General features: G+C 37.0%; 2 non-coding genes across 2 annotated transcripts; one reads left to right on the forward strand and one right to left on the reverse strand.

Moving 5' to 3' along the window:
* Positions 1 to 9,588: 9,588 nt before the first annotated feature.
* LOC135152476 (small nucleolar RNA R71) lies at positions 9,589 to 9,695 on the forward strand. Its single transcript, XR_010291654.1, has one exon. It is a non-coding gene; the product is annotated as a small nucleolar RNA R71 (small nucleolar RNA).
* Positions 9,696 to 15,395: 5,700 nt separating this feature from the next.
* Positions 15,396 to 15,502, reverse strand: LOC135152498 (small nucleolar RNA R71). The gene has a single exon (XR_010291673.1). It is a non-coding gene; the product is annotated as a small nucleolar RNA R71 (small nucleolar RNA).
* Positions 15,503 to 15,820: the final 318 nt, after the last annotated feature.

Raw genomic sequence — 15,820 nt, forward strand, 5'->3', positions numbered from 1 at the left:
CCGGTTCAAAGAAGTGTATGCAGCAAGCCATAGCCGGTATGACTTTCTTTGGAAAAGTCATACCGAGCTATGAAAACAGAATTTTAATAAAATAAAATAGAATATTACGATTTTTGATTAATTAAAAACAATAAAACTTTTTGCACATTTAATCAAAAATCTAATACACATAATATATAATATATTACACATATATTTTGTAAAATTCAACTTTAATTAAATATAAATACTTATGAATTTAACTTTAATTCATTAAAATGAATTAACTTAAAATCAAATATTTATGCTTAATTAATTTTGAAAAATACAAAATAAATACATATAATTATCTAAATGCATGGAGAATATTACAAGGGAGTATGCAGCACTTAGAGAATTACAGAAACATATATGAACATGCATAATTACACATAAAATTATCAGATAATCTACAAACAATTATATAAAATCTAATAAAATAGATATAATTACACAGAAAATTCACAATAATACATAAAATACATATGAAATATATACAAAGAGAATCATGGCATATTTAACATCCCTAACTCATAAACCAACTTAGAGAAAGTGGATTCATCAAGTGGTTTAGTGAAGATGTCTGCAATTTGATCAGCTGTGGGTACGAAGTGTAACACCACAGTACCATTCATGACATGTTCTCGAATGAAATGATACCTGATATCTATGTGCTTGGTCCGGGAGTGTTGCACTGGATTGTTTGAAATGGCTATGGCACTGGTATTGTCACAAAATATTGGAATTTTGTCGACAGAAATACCATAATCATTTAATTGGTTTCTGATCCAGAGAATCTGAGCACAGCAACTGCCAGCAGCTATGTACTCAGCTTCAGCAGTAGAAGTAGACACTGAGTGTTGCTTCTTGCTGTACCAGGAAACCAACCGACGTCCTAGAAATTGACAGCTTCCAGACGTACTCTTTCTATCAATCCTGCAACCTGCATAATCAGAATCTGTATAGCCGGTTAAGTCAAAACCAGTATTCTTAGGGTACCAAATACCTAAACCAGGTGTACCCTTAAGATATCTAAAGATTCTTTTGACGGCTATAAGATGTGATTCCTTAGGATCAGCCTGAAACCTAGCACATAAACATGTTGCAAACATGATATCTGGTCTACTTGCAGTAAGATAAAGTAAAGAGCCAATCATACCTCGATAGCTTGTGATATCAACTTTCTTACCAGATTTATCCTGGTCAAGCTTTGTGGCAGTGGCCATGGGTGTCTTTGCCGGAGAAGAGTCTTCTAGATTGTACTTTCTTAGAAGATCTCTGACATACTTTGATTGGCAAATGAATATTCCATCTTCCTTTTGGCTTACTTGAAGACCAAGGAAGTAGGACAGTTCACCCATCATACTCATCTCATAATTACTCTGCATTAACTTAGCAAATCTCTTGCATAAGTTATCGTTAGTAGAACCAAATATAATATCATCAACATATATTTGAACAAATATCATATCATTATCATGCAATTTGTAAAAGAGAGTTTTGTCTATGACACCTCTAGTAAATTTATTTTCAATCAAAAATTCAGAGAGGGTGTCATACCATGTTCTTGGTGACTGCTTGAGTCCATAGACAGCTTTGAATAGGAAGTACACAAAATCAGCAAACTCTGGATTTTCAAAGCCAGGGGGCTGTTCCAGATATACTTCTTCTTCCAGCTTTCCATTCAGAAATGCACTTTTCACATCCATCTGATAAACTTTGAAGTTGGAGTGTGCAGCAAATGCAAGAAATATTCTGATGGCTTCAAGACGAGCAACTGGAGCATAGGTTTCATCATAATCAATTCCTTCTTCTTGAGAATAACCTTTTGCAACCAGTCTGGCTTTGTTTCTCACAACAATGTCATCACCATCTAACTTGTTACGGAAGACCCATCTAGCTCCAATAGTAGATTTTCCTTTTGGTCTTGGAACCAGGGCCCAGACTTCTTGTCTCTCAAATTGATTGAGTTCTTCTTGCATGGCAAGAACCCAATCAGGATCAGCAAGTGCTTCTTCTATTTTCTTTGGTTCTAGTTGAGATAGAAATCCAGAAAATAAACATTCATTTGTCGTAGCACTTCTAGTCCTTACACCAACATCAGGATCACCAATAATCAGATCAAAGGGATGATCTCTGCTCCAAATCCTTTCCCTTGGAAGTTGTGTCCTTGATGATTCAGTAGTATCATCATTAGGCTGATGTGTATGACTAGTTGATCCACCAGCTCCCCCTGAGCTGTTGCCAGGTTGACTTGATGATCCACCACTAGCATTAGTGGAATCTCCAGCATTATTGCCATTTCCTCCACCATTGCCTGGATCATTATCATTGTTGTCATCACCTGTTGCAACCTCAGGTGTCACATCATCATCTGAATCTGAATCTGGATAGTTGTCAAACTTCAGAGATTCAGATGGATCAGCAGATTGTAAACTTGGAAGTTTAGTGTCATCAAATGTAACATTGACACTAACTTTCACTGACAGAGTATCAATTACAAAAACTCTATAAGCATTATTTGTATAACCAACAAAAATTGCTTCAGATGCCTTTGGCTCAAACTTGTTCAAGTTCTCTTCACCATCCTTGAGAACATAACACTTGGCTCCAAATACATGAAGATGTTTGACATAAGGCTTCTTGTTGTTATACAGATGAAATGGAGTTTTCATATGATCCTTGTTGATCAAAGTTCTATTCTGGGTGTAGCAGGCAGTAGACACAGCTTCAGCACAAAAGTACAGTGGAAGCTTTGCTTCAACAATCATAGTCCTTGCAGCTTCGATCAGTGTACGATTCTTTCTTTCGACGACTCCATTCTGCTGAGGAGTCCTTGGTGCTGAATACTGCCTTCTAATTCCCTTTTCAGAGTAAAAGTTAATTAGAGTTTGATTCTTGAACTCTGTGCCATTGTCTGACCTTACAGCTTTGACTGGCACACCTTTATCCAATTCAACTAACTTTATATGATCAATCACTGTCAACGGGGTTTCATCCTTAGAAGCCAGGAAGTAAACCCAAGTAAATTTTGAGAAGTCATCCACAATAACCAAGGCATATCTTCCTCCATCAATGGATGCAACATTTACAGGGCCAAACAGATCCATATGCAACAAATGAAGTGGATCTGTAATGGTATTGATGGTTTTGCCTTTGTGAGATGCTCTCTTCGCTTTTCCTTTCTGACAAGCTTCACAAAGATCATCAGTTGAGAATTCCAGGGAAGGCAACCCTCTCACTAGATCTCTCTTGACTAGAGAGTTCATGGTTTTGAAGTTGAGATGTGAGAGCTTCTTATGCCATAACCAACTATCTTCAGCAGACGCTTTGGCGTAGAAACAGTGAACTTCGTTTCCTGGTCCTGAAGATAAATCAGCTACGAATATATTGCCTTTCCTTATGCCACATAGTGAAGGACGCTTATCCTTGATATGTTTAATGATACATATCTCCTTTTCAAAATGAACATAATATCCTTTGTCACAGAATTGACTGACACTCAGGAGATTATGTTGAAGTCCTTCAACTATTGCAATATCTTCTATGATGATCCTTCCAATTTTGTACTTGCCATATCCCACAGTACGACCTTTGCTATTATCAGCAAAACTGACTGTAGGGCCAGCTCCTTCTCTTATGTCCTCCAGCAGGGATTTATTGCCAGTCATGTGCATTGACGCTCCACTGTCAAGCACCCAGGTAACATGAACAACTCCACTGGCACCCTGCAAAAGACAACTTGATTAGACAGTCTTTGGGACCCACACTTGATTGGGTCCTGCAGTCTTAAAGAACTGATTTCTATTAGGTAATACAACAGAGCCTCTTGGACTGATACTTGGTTCAGATTTGACTGAACTTACTTCCTTAACAACAACCTTATAAACCTTGGTTTTAGGCTTTGGAAGATAAGTCTCCTTCCTAACACGAGGAGGACTAGCAGTCTTTGATCTAGCATGCTTGTGGTTTGTGTGTTGTCTAGGTGATGTGTTTTCATTTTTAGCATGCAAATTTTTAAAATAAGCAGACATCAAATTGAAAGCACAAGTCATACAATTATCAACACCACGGTATTTATGACATGAATCAAAAGTAGGAGCAATAGGAATATCAGTCATCACAGTAGGAACGTCAACAGATTCTACTCTAACTTTGTTAACAGTTTTAAAGTTCTCAGTAGAATGACATCTGTTATCTCTGTTCTTACTGTTCACGAAACTATTAGGCTTGTTGAAATTAGTTCTCTCAGAGTTGACACCTAAACCAGCTTTAGGCAACCTAACATTGCCTTTCACTTTGATTGGTTTCAGTGATGTCGGGATCTCATCTTTCTTCTCATTACTCTCTTTCATTTTAAGGTCTTCCTGTTTGAGTTCATATTTAATGACAACAGGAGTTTCTAACAGAGGTTCAGCTACTGAGGCCTTAAACAAAGGTTGAGGGGAATCTTTCAAAACAAAAGGAATTCCTCTCTCCTTTGCACTCTTCTTAAAGGGAGTAATGTTACTAGCCTTACCTACAGATTTGTTATAGTCAAAGCCTATTCCAACAGTTCTCTTGATCTCTTGTTTATCATTAAGTTCTTTGACTATCATGGAGGCATCCTTAAAGGCTTTACACTTAACTTTCTCTTCGTCTAGCTGAAGTCTTAAAGCAATCTCACCTTTCTCTAGAACTTTGACTTTAGCACTTTGAAATCCTAAATCCATAGTCAATTGTTCTATTTTAGGTTTTAATACTTTCATCTCATTCATTTTATAAGCATGAATATCTAAGACTAAAGTATCAATTTTAAGATTGGCAGCTTTCAACTTTTTAATAGCATCATCTCTTTCAAGTCCTAATTGCATAAACAGTTTAGGGCATGTAGGATCTACCTGAAAGCTTCCAGCAGGAGGAGGTGAAGACGATCCAGCATCAGCCATGAGAGCAACATTCCCAATCTGCTCTTCTTCATCACTATCTGTATCATCCCAGCTTTTCCCTTCTGCTAGATATGATGTGCTCTTGAAGCTTTGACTTCCAGAAGTACCATGATGCTTTCTTACTAAGGCATCATACTTCTGCTTCAGCTCATCATACGAATCCTTTCTCTTTCCTTGAACCTTGGGCTGCTTGCACTCAGTTGCAAAGTGTCCAGGTTCACCACAGTTGAAACATTTAAATTTACTTCTGTCCACCATCCCAGTCTTGTATCCTCCTTTGCTTGTTGAAGATGAATAGCCTCCCTTCTGAAACTTACTAACAGTAGGTTTGTATTTATAGGAAGGGTTCTTCCGGAATCTCATGTTTCCAAACTTCTTGGCAAACAGGGATAGAGATTGATCTTCTAACTGTTCAAGCTCTTCCATTGTATAGAACTCTTCGTCACCACTGGAAGAAGCAGTCTGACCCATCTCAGGTACAACAAATTCCTGAGTAGTCTTAGAAGGAACAACAACATCCTTCTTCTTTTCTTCCAGTACAGGTGACTCAACAACTAGAGCTCTCGAATGGTTCTGTGTTTTACCCCAGCCATATCTCTGTTTACTCTAAACTTGCTCCAGTTCATAAGTTTTCAAAACTCCGTAGAGTCTTTCCAGAGAAATCTCATTCAGATCTCTGCTTTCCCTGATGGCAGTGATTCTGTGTTCCAGATGTTCGGGAAGGGTTAAGAGAAACTTCATGTTGACCTCTTTCTTGTCGTAGAATTTCCCATTCAGATTTAAATTATTTATCAAATTATTAAGTCTGATAAATACTTCTGAAATCCCTTCACCGGGATGAGAACCAAACTGTTCATACTGAGCCATCAGTATCTCTTTCTTGTTTTCCCTAACTTCCTCTGAGCCTTCATTGATAATCTCTAACGTATCCCAGATTTGCTTGGCGTTCGTACAATTAACAACAGCATTGTACATCACTGGATCTAGAGATTCCACCAAAATTAGTTGAAGAGCATCATCTAAGTTCATCTGTTCACTCTCTTCATCTGTGTACTCAGAAAGTTCTTTCGGAATGATCTGATGAGGTATTAACACACCATCCTCTTCGTGTGCTAATATGACATTCATCGGAGTAGTAACACCTTTGTCCAAAATCCCGATGTATTTTCGGTTCGCGGTGCGGAGGAATAGGAACATGTGCCTCTTCCATAGGCCAAAGTGTTCTTTGCTGAACGGTGGGATTTTAATGCTACTGATCTTTTGTGTACTCATATTTAAGGATTTGAAGTGAATAGTGTTTGGATGAGATTTGAATTTTTGAAAGAAAAATATTTTAAATCAGAATTAATTTTTGGAATAAAATTAATTCGAATAAAAAATATTTGGACGTTACAGAGTGTGTATAGGATCTGATACGGAAAAATGGTATCAACCGCTCTGATGCCAATTGTTAGGTCCTGAAACGATTGTAGAAGGGGGGGTTGAATACAATCGTCACTAAAAATCGCGGCGGAATAATCTGATTTGAATTAAATTTGTTAATCAGATTTTAATTAATTAATATAACAATGTTTTAAGTCGTTATATAATTAATAAGGTTCGTTTTAATGTCCACTAAAGTTCGTAGAATAAATTTGACAGGATGTATTCTAACTTAGTGATTAAAACAATCGAGTGATCAAAGCACAGAAAACTGTGGATATAACAATTGCAAGTTACAAACAACTTGAAAGCTTTTACAATGCAATGAACACTTGAGAAATGAAGAAGTGAAGCCATATTTATAGGCAAACCACTTAGATCTAGGTATGACATTGAAAGGAATGACTTTTAAGCTTAGGAATGACATTACAAAGGAAGATATGACATTGTTACACAAAGCCATGCCCTAAAACAAGAAATGAATGACATAAACAAGTAATGTCATACTGCATAGGCACGGTATGACATTCTATACTTGGCCACTAAGTCACTCGGTATGACATACAACTCAAAAGCCATTAGAATCACTTCGGTATGACATTTTTAAGTCATTATAACTCAAGTCATACACACAACCAGGAAACCCTGAATCAAAGACACGGTATGACTTTTTTAAAGTCATACCAGACAATGCCATGAAGCATACACACGGTATGACATTCTATGTCATGCCAGATTATGTCTGTTGAGAGCAAACGGTATGACTTATCAAGATAAAGTCATACCGAATGATCTACTCACACAAACAGCCACGGTATGACATGTAACCCATCACTGAGAATGCCTGTTCAATTGAAACGGTATGACATTCTCTGAGAATGTCATACCGAGCCAATTATGCATAAAATCAGTTGTTTTAATATATATAAATATTAAATAATTACCCACTTAATTATATTAAATATATAAATTCATAAATTAAATTAATTCGAAGGTGAATCAACTTAATAAATAAATTATATAGTCAATTTAATTATTATGATTAGTGAGATAATTAAATAAATACTTATAATATTGTATATCTTCATCTGCAGAGACTTCAGGCTTGATTAAACTTTGTAGATCTTTGTCTTGATCGAACGGCCACTTGTAGTTGATGCAGAACACTTAATCTGAGTAGCTGACACACAAATGTACTGTCTGGTTCATCTGTATCTAGCTGAATTAAATATTCTTTATCAAATAAACATTTGAAACGAGGCTTGTTCGTCGATTCTTTGTCTTCGTAGTTCTTCTTCATTAGTAACAATAGTATGGAATCTTCTGAATAAATAAAGTATTAAAACTTTATACCTTCTGGACTTCTGGACGTGCTACAAAAGATTATTTGTACACTGAGGCTTGAACATATTAATGAACTTCTTCCAGTGGTGTGCAGCAGCATCCTGAAATTCTTCAGACATATAATTTCAATAAATCACTTGACATTCTTCGTACGGATTCCTTCAACAGTACTTGCTATTTACCTTGCTTTCTTATCAGAGTTGAGTTGGTACCTCTTTAATTACAAATAGGCTAAACATATGCCTTTCAGGGCTTACCCAAGAACTATCCAAGATTGGAAAAATAATGCTGGCATCAAGCCACTTAAGAATCTCCTTATTTACCACTTCTTTCATGATTGGATTGAGTCTTCTTTGATGTTCCACAATGGGTTTACTACCCTCCTTGATCAAAATTTTGTGTTTACAATTAGAAGGGCTGATTCCCTTGATATCTGCGATAGTCCACCCAATAGCTGATTTGAATTTCCTGAGAACTCTCAGAAGCTTTTCTTCCTCGATACCTGAAAGGTTAGATGCAATAATCACATGCAATGTAGAATCTTCGCCAAGAAAGGCATACCTTAGGTGCTCCGGAAGTAGCTTGAGCTCAAGTTTAGGAGCTTCTATAATCGATGGTTTCAGCCGTTCATGAGAATCTTTCAACTTTGATAATCCAAGAGATTCAATTGGAGGATCCATCCTTCTTTTCCAAGGAGAAGCATTTAAGAATTGAAGGTGTTCTTCTTCCTCTCATCTCGGAATACAGAGTCACCTGATAGAACACTTTCCAAGATGTCAGTTTTCAGCCTGTGATCAATTTCTGAATGTGCTGCAGCTTCGAGCACATCAACTTTGAAGCATTCCTCCTCGTCCGATGGAAGTTTAATAGCATTGAACACGTTGAAAATGGCCGTTTGATCTTGAACTCTCATTGTGAGTTCACCCTTTTGAACATCGATCAACGTCCGCCCTGTCGCAAGGAATGGTCTTCCCAAGATGATGGGAATCTTCTTGTCTTCCTCAAAGTTGAGAATGACAAAATCAGCAGGGAAGATTAGCTTATCCACCTTTACCAACACATCTTCAACTATCCCCCTAGGATATGTAATCAAATGATCAGCCAGTTGCAAAGACATATTAGTAGGTTTCAGCTCCAGAAGACCAAGTTGCATGAAAATCGACAAGCGCATCAGATTGATGCTAGCTCCCAAATCTGGTTCTCCAAAGTCTTGATTGACACCTCTTGGCTTTTAATCATTAATTTCATCTCTTCCCATTCAGATCTTTCGTTGGAAGACTGTCCATCCACCTCATGATTTTGTTGCTGGAATCCAGGTGGATGGAATTGCTGCTTCGGTGCAAACAGTTGTTGAAAACCAAAAGGGTTGAAAGGTCTAGCTCCTTACTGCTGAAACTGTTGCTGCTGTTGTGGTATGAAGTTCTGATTGTTGCTCTATCTAAAATTCGGATGATTCCGATTATTGGGATGATAAGTGGCAGGAGCTGGCTGTTGAGACCTCTGGAAGTTGCTCACAAACTGAGCGGATTCACTATATATAGCACACTGATCAGAAGAATGTGCACCAGCACAAAGCTCGCAAACTGAAGGTGGCTGCTGATTTCCCAGATTTGTCAAAGAATCCACCTTCATAGCAAGAGCCTTAAGCTGAGCAGTCAAAGCTGTAGTAGCATCAACATCTAGAATTCTTGCTGCCTTGCCTTGATGAAGATGCTTCATAGGATTCTGATATTCGTTTGCAGCCAACATCTCGATCAACTCATAAGCTTCATCATAGTTCTTAGCCCATAGAGCTCCACCTGATGCTGCATCTAGCATTGGTCTCGATTGAGGTCCCAAGCCATTACAGAGACAATTAATCACCATCCAATCAGGCACCCCATGATGTGTGCACTTTCGAAGCATCTCCTTGTAGCGTTCCCACGCTTCGCATAAAGTTTCACCAGATAGCTGAGAGAATTGAGTAATAGCATTCCTGATTGCAACTGTTTTGGCCATAGGGAAGAACTTGGTAAGAAATTGATTGCAGCTGTAATAGATCCTGTAGGAAGAGAATGCAACCATCCCTTTGCTTTATCCCTCAGAGAAATGGGAACAACCTCAATTTGATGGCATCGTTAGTAATACCATTTAACTTGAAAGTGTCGCAGATCTCAATGAAGTCCCGAATATGCATATTAGGATCCTCAGTCGGGGAACCCCCAAACTGCATTGAGTTCTGTACCATCTGAATAGTGCTCGGTTTGATCTCAAAAGTGGTGGGCTGACAATGCTCGACTGAATATCATTGATTTTCGGCTCAGAGAAAGCCTTAAGAGCCTTAGTATCATTCGCCACTGGTGATTGGTCACCCATTGTAGTACTCACTATCGTTTCTGCTTTTACCAATGCTTCCTTACAAGCCTGAGAACGTGTTCGCATACACGTCACTCAAGTACCGGAAACACACACAAACAAACTAAAGTGAGAAAACAATCCAAATCAATGAACTTTAACGACCACTGATGACAAGCACATAAACTAAAATATAACACCGAGTCCCCAGCAGCGGCACCAAAAACTTGTTCGCACAAAATCACGCAAGCGTACGTGGTCACAAGTAGTATAGAATCAAATTCAGTTCGTTCCCACAGAGACTGGTGTGTTCAGAAATATGCACTTATGCACCACCGTATGGTTATTATTCAATGCTCAGACAAATAACAAGTTGGTTTGTTTTTTTCTCTAAATTAACTAAATCAAGTCGAATTATAACTAAGAAAATTAAAATCGAATTACTAATGAGAATAAAACATGGGATTCTAACTTCATTATATACTTCATTCAGAGTTATGCCTTATCGATATGTGATGGTTGATAACTAACCAGATAACACGAAACTGATGCACGCTAACTATCGTTGTACGTGCACCATACTGTTTCACATCCACAATTAAGATAGAAGGTAAACAGACACCAATTATGCTTAGACCCTATATGTCTATAAGATTTGAAAACATAACGGTTGAAGAACAAGTTATCTATCAAGATTACACAGGGCGATGCAAGATGGTTAAATTCACACCACTAATCATGTATATTGAATACATAATCCTATGTTCGCATGGCAAGTTCTAAATCAATATATCCAATGTCGCTTCAATAAAGATTAACACACAACTTAGATGTTAGCTACACATCTAAGAAGAATAAGCACAACCAATACGAAGAAATCAAACATTCATCACACAAATAATTAAGGCAATTCAACTACTGAAATCTATATATAAATCCGCTAGAATCCCACGATAATGATTAGTTTATAATCGAACTTCTCATCATCATGGGAATAAGAGTAAACATGGTACTGAATAGTCTAGACATTATCAAAGTAATAAAGTAAGAGTTTCGAAACAAAACCGAACGAGCATCCAAAGTTAAGCCTACTTCGAAGAATTACAAAGGTAAAAACTATGAAATTCGATCTTGATCTTCTCCGTAGCCGTCACGTGCTCCTTGGAATGTTTGGTTATCTTTTAAGTCCCTCAAGCCTTTCTTTAACTTCCCCAGCGAACGGCCTTCAAACGGATCAAATATGGGAAAAACGGGCCTAAAATCACTCACAGATTGTGGGGCGGCCGCGCCAAAGTTGGGCGGGCGCCCCAACTCAGCAGCCCACGCAGCCAATGCTTCTTTGTCTGTAACTTTTGACTCGCGCATCCGATTGCTTCGCCGTTTTTTTCAATGAAAGCTATGAATCTCCTCTTCGTCCTCCTTCCAAGAAACCTGCACAACAAAACACTAAAACATATCAAAAAAATCAAAAGCTTGAGTCCATTTCATCGATTTAAGTCAAAACGAAGGCTTCCAAGTGGATATAAAATCCACTTATCATTTGTCATTAGTTGATCCAAAGATAATGTGACGAACCCACAATACTAACTAGCAAAAGCATGCATAATATAATAAACAATAGAGTACTACGGAATCTTAAATGTTAAACTACAAGTCTAAATCCACAATCCCTGGAATCACTAGGAATGAGTATGAACAACATCTAAATTATTAGAAACCAAAATATGTCTAAGTCATATTGCTATAAGTTTTACACCCCAAAAGTTTAAAGAGAATAGGGAACTATAAGTTCATAACCTTCTCAATCAACCGGCGATAGGCATACCCCGATCCCCCACAAGTCTTACGGGCGGTTTGCTTGAATCGTGCCATCTTCGGGTTTCACTGAAGGGTTATCATAAACAATAACATTAATGAGCACAAAGCTCAACAAGTGAAAGCAGTACATAACAGTTTATAATAATCAATATAAACAAGTGTAACAATAGAAAAGGTAAACAACATCATGAAATCTCAAGTAAGGGTTCAAGTTTCAACAAGATATCAAAATTGGAAATCTACACGGCGTTATAAGCATGTTAGGAATATGTGATGCTTGATGATACAAAGTTTGTTTTATTCTTACTTAGAATAAAACTAAATGTAGCTGATCAATGGCTAACATGTTAAGGCAGTAGCAATTGATCAGATTCATCCATCAACGGATGATGTGGTACTGTAACAAAGCTGAAGCATCTTAGCAGTTGATATGTTCATAGTGTATACATTTAGATTAGCAGTTGATCTATCAATGGATGAGTAGATAGGGTGACATAATTGTAAATATTTGAAGTCATGTAATCTATCCAAGTGAAGTGAAGATCGATCGCTAGTCATGAAGTATCAATGGCTAAATAGAAAGTTCATCAATCGCTACATCAATCTCATCAATGGCTAATCAAGGAAGGCTATCAATCTCTAGTTCAAGGATGCTATCAATCGATAAATTTATCAATTGATAGTTAGTGGTAAAAGACAAGAAGGGTTGATGTGACAGATGCCACACCAGTTTTGGAAGCTAAACCAAAAGCAGTTTAGTCAAATATGGAGAACCTCAAAGCCTACCATTTCTAGCAAAGCAACAAGCATTTCAAGCTGCCAAATGTTCTACCAAGTCCAAGAAATTCTATATTTGTAATAGCTAGAAAAAGAGTAGGAAAATACTTTACAGACTTGTTTTGTTTGTAGTAGTACATATTCACTTTGTAATTTTCATTTCAAAGTATCCAAACACTTAGAACTTAAGAACAAAGCAGTAGAGATAACAAGCAAGAAATTGTAAGCTTCTGCTCTTCATTCTTTTGTAAGCAGCCAAGTAATTTTTACTTGGAAGGTTCTTAATATAAAAATCTCTCAGGTTGATCAAACAATCCACCTGAAATTTTTAAGAGCCTTGTTCTTTAAATTTCTGTTTTAGTTCTAATATTCTCTTGTAGCTTTGATATAATTTGTTAAGCATATATTAGTGGAAATTTATGTAGATTGTATTTAACCGCCCCCTCCTTCTACAATCTAACTTATTGTTTGCATTGTCTAAATAACAATTGGTATCAGAGGGTCTTCTAACATACAAGAAGTTAAAGATCCTAAAGACAATCAACAATGGGAAGAAGAGATGAAGGAGTCAAAATTCCAATGCTAGTAACAGAACACTACTTTCACTGGAAAGTAAAAATGAGGATGCATCTTCTCGCCTTAGATCAAAGCTACATCAATTGTATTGAAAAAGGACCACATGTACCAGTCAAAATCAACACTGCCCTGAGACTTGATGGAATTGAAGCTGAAGATATTTAAGTGTGATAAGCGTGCATTTTATCTTAATATTGTCCCTGTATTTTGGTTATTTTGTATTTAATTGGATTTTTATTTAATAAATATTAATGTTTTATTGTAGGATGCAAGGAATTCTAATCAAATATAGATTGGAGTTTAAATAGCAAGGATTGGTGATTAATTCGAATAAAATTCGGATTTTGAAGCTAGCTGCGCAACATTCACCGTTTGGGCCATATCTGGAGTTCTAGAAGTCCAAATCAGACGATTCAAGAGCCCACGCGAAGCTTAGAACAAGGCCTTTAATTCAGAGGAGGACTTGCATTTTTATCCCAGTCGGATCAGCCCAGAATCAGAGTCAAAAAGTCAACTGCGAATTTACTCTTTTGGAATTCTATTCTGATTCGGAAATCTCCTTATATTTTCATTAATTCATTAACAATACTTATAATATAGATATTAGGGTTTGGTATTGAGACTAGGGAGATGGTACGAGATAGAGAGTGGAGGCACGAGCAAAGAGAGTTGCAGAAGCGAGACGGAAGAGATTTCAGCCATTGAAGACATTCAGTGGATTTGTTTCTTCATCTCTTTGTTTAGAATTCTCTCCTTAACTCTTGTTATCATGAACATGTTTTTCTTATTCTTGGTTGATTTTTATATTTTGAGTATGAACTAATTGTATAAAGTTGGGATTTTTATGGAACCCTAGCATGAGGATTTTGGTGTTTTGTTAAGAATATTGTATGCAATTTCGTGATTTACTCATTCAAGTGTTTTTCATGTTAATACTTGCTATTGTCTGATCAACTCTAGTGGGTTATCGAGTTAATCATAATACTGAGAGGGTTATGATTAATTGACACAAAACTTGAATGGGGCATGATTATATCTTTTGATTATAATATAGTTGCGGTATAGACATATATTGTGACCATGCATAGCTTTGTGAATTGATGCTTAATTGGATTCCGAATATTAAATTGGCATAGACATATGTTAGTTTATTTGTAGGAATTATATCATAGTGATTTCGAGAGAAACCTGTGACCATTGAATTCTAGCTAGTAAATTGTGATTTGCTGCAATATTTCGCGACTCTTTTACCGATATTCTTGTGTTAGGGGGAAGTAATTATCCTGACTTATCTTCTCATATTTGAGACTCGTTAAGCACTTTAGTATAATTTTAGTTGGTTAAATTTAGTTTTAATATAAAAACAATCAACAATTTATTGTGTTCGATAACTAGACTGTTAGATATTATTTGTGATTGATACGTATAGATAGTCCTTGAGGAACGATATCTGGTATTTATTACTATATTACTTGTTCGCGATTGTGTACACTTGCACATTAGTATTTTACGCAACAAGTTTTTGGCGCCGCTGCCGGGGACTATTTTAGTTATTAATTGCGAATTTGATATTCTTACAGTTTGGTTTTTGTTACTTCTGTTCTAACGGGAGTAATTTTTTTTGTTCATCAGGTCTCTTTGTGCATGAGCAAAAGACACCCAGTGGTATTTGCTTTTGATCCTGAAATTGAGCGAACATTCAATAGAAGAAGAAAAGCACAACGCAAGATCAAACAAACAAAAGTAGCTATGGGTGACAATGTTAATAATGGAGACATTCCAGCGGGTGCATTTATTGTGGATGATAAAGATCGTGCTATTCGGCAATATGCGGCACCCCATTTCGAAGAATTAAATTCGGGGATCATAAGACCCAATATTCAAGCAACACAGTTTGAGTTGAAGCCGGTCATGTTCCAAATGCTTCAGACTATTGGTCAATTCAGTGGGATGCCTACCGAGGATCCTCACCTTCATCTTCGTCTATTCATGGAGATCAGTGATTCTTTCAAATTTCAAGGAGTACCTGAAGATGCTTTGCGCTTGAAATTATTTCCTTATTCTGTGCGAGACAGAGCTAGAACCTGGCTAAATTCTTTACCGGCAGGATCAGTCACAACATGGAATGATTTGACAGAAAAGTTCTTGAGCAAGTATTTTCCTCCCAATATGAATGCAAAGCTCCGGAATGAGATCAATTCTTTTCAACAGCAGGATGATGAATCTTTGTATGATACATGGGAGAGATTTAAAGAATTACTCAGAAAATGTCCTCATCATGGTATTCTTCATTGCATTCAGATGGAGACTTTTTATAATGGTCTCAATGCTCAAACAAAGATGGTGGTGGATGAATCAGCAAATGGGGCTCTTCTCTCTAAGTCCTATAATCAGGCTTATGAAATTATTGAGACAATTGCTACCAACAACTATCAGTGGTCATCTTCTAGAGCTCAAACAGGTAAAAAGGTAGCTGGAATCTATGATGTGGACTCTATAACTTCGATGAAGGCTCAACTAGCATCTATGGAGCATATGCTCAAGAATCTGAGCATGGGCAATAATCAATCGAAGGAGCAATCCCTCAGTTCACAGATTAATCA

Source organism: Daucus carota, chromosome 4 (assembly GCF_001625215.2).
Source record: "Daucus carota subsp. sativus chromosome 4, DH1 v3.0, whole genome shotgun sequence".
In the NCBI taxonomy this organism is placed as follows: Eukaryota; Viridiplantae; Streptophyta; class Magnoliopsida; order Apiales; family Apiaceae; genus Daucus; species Daucus carota.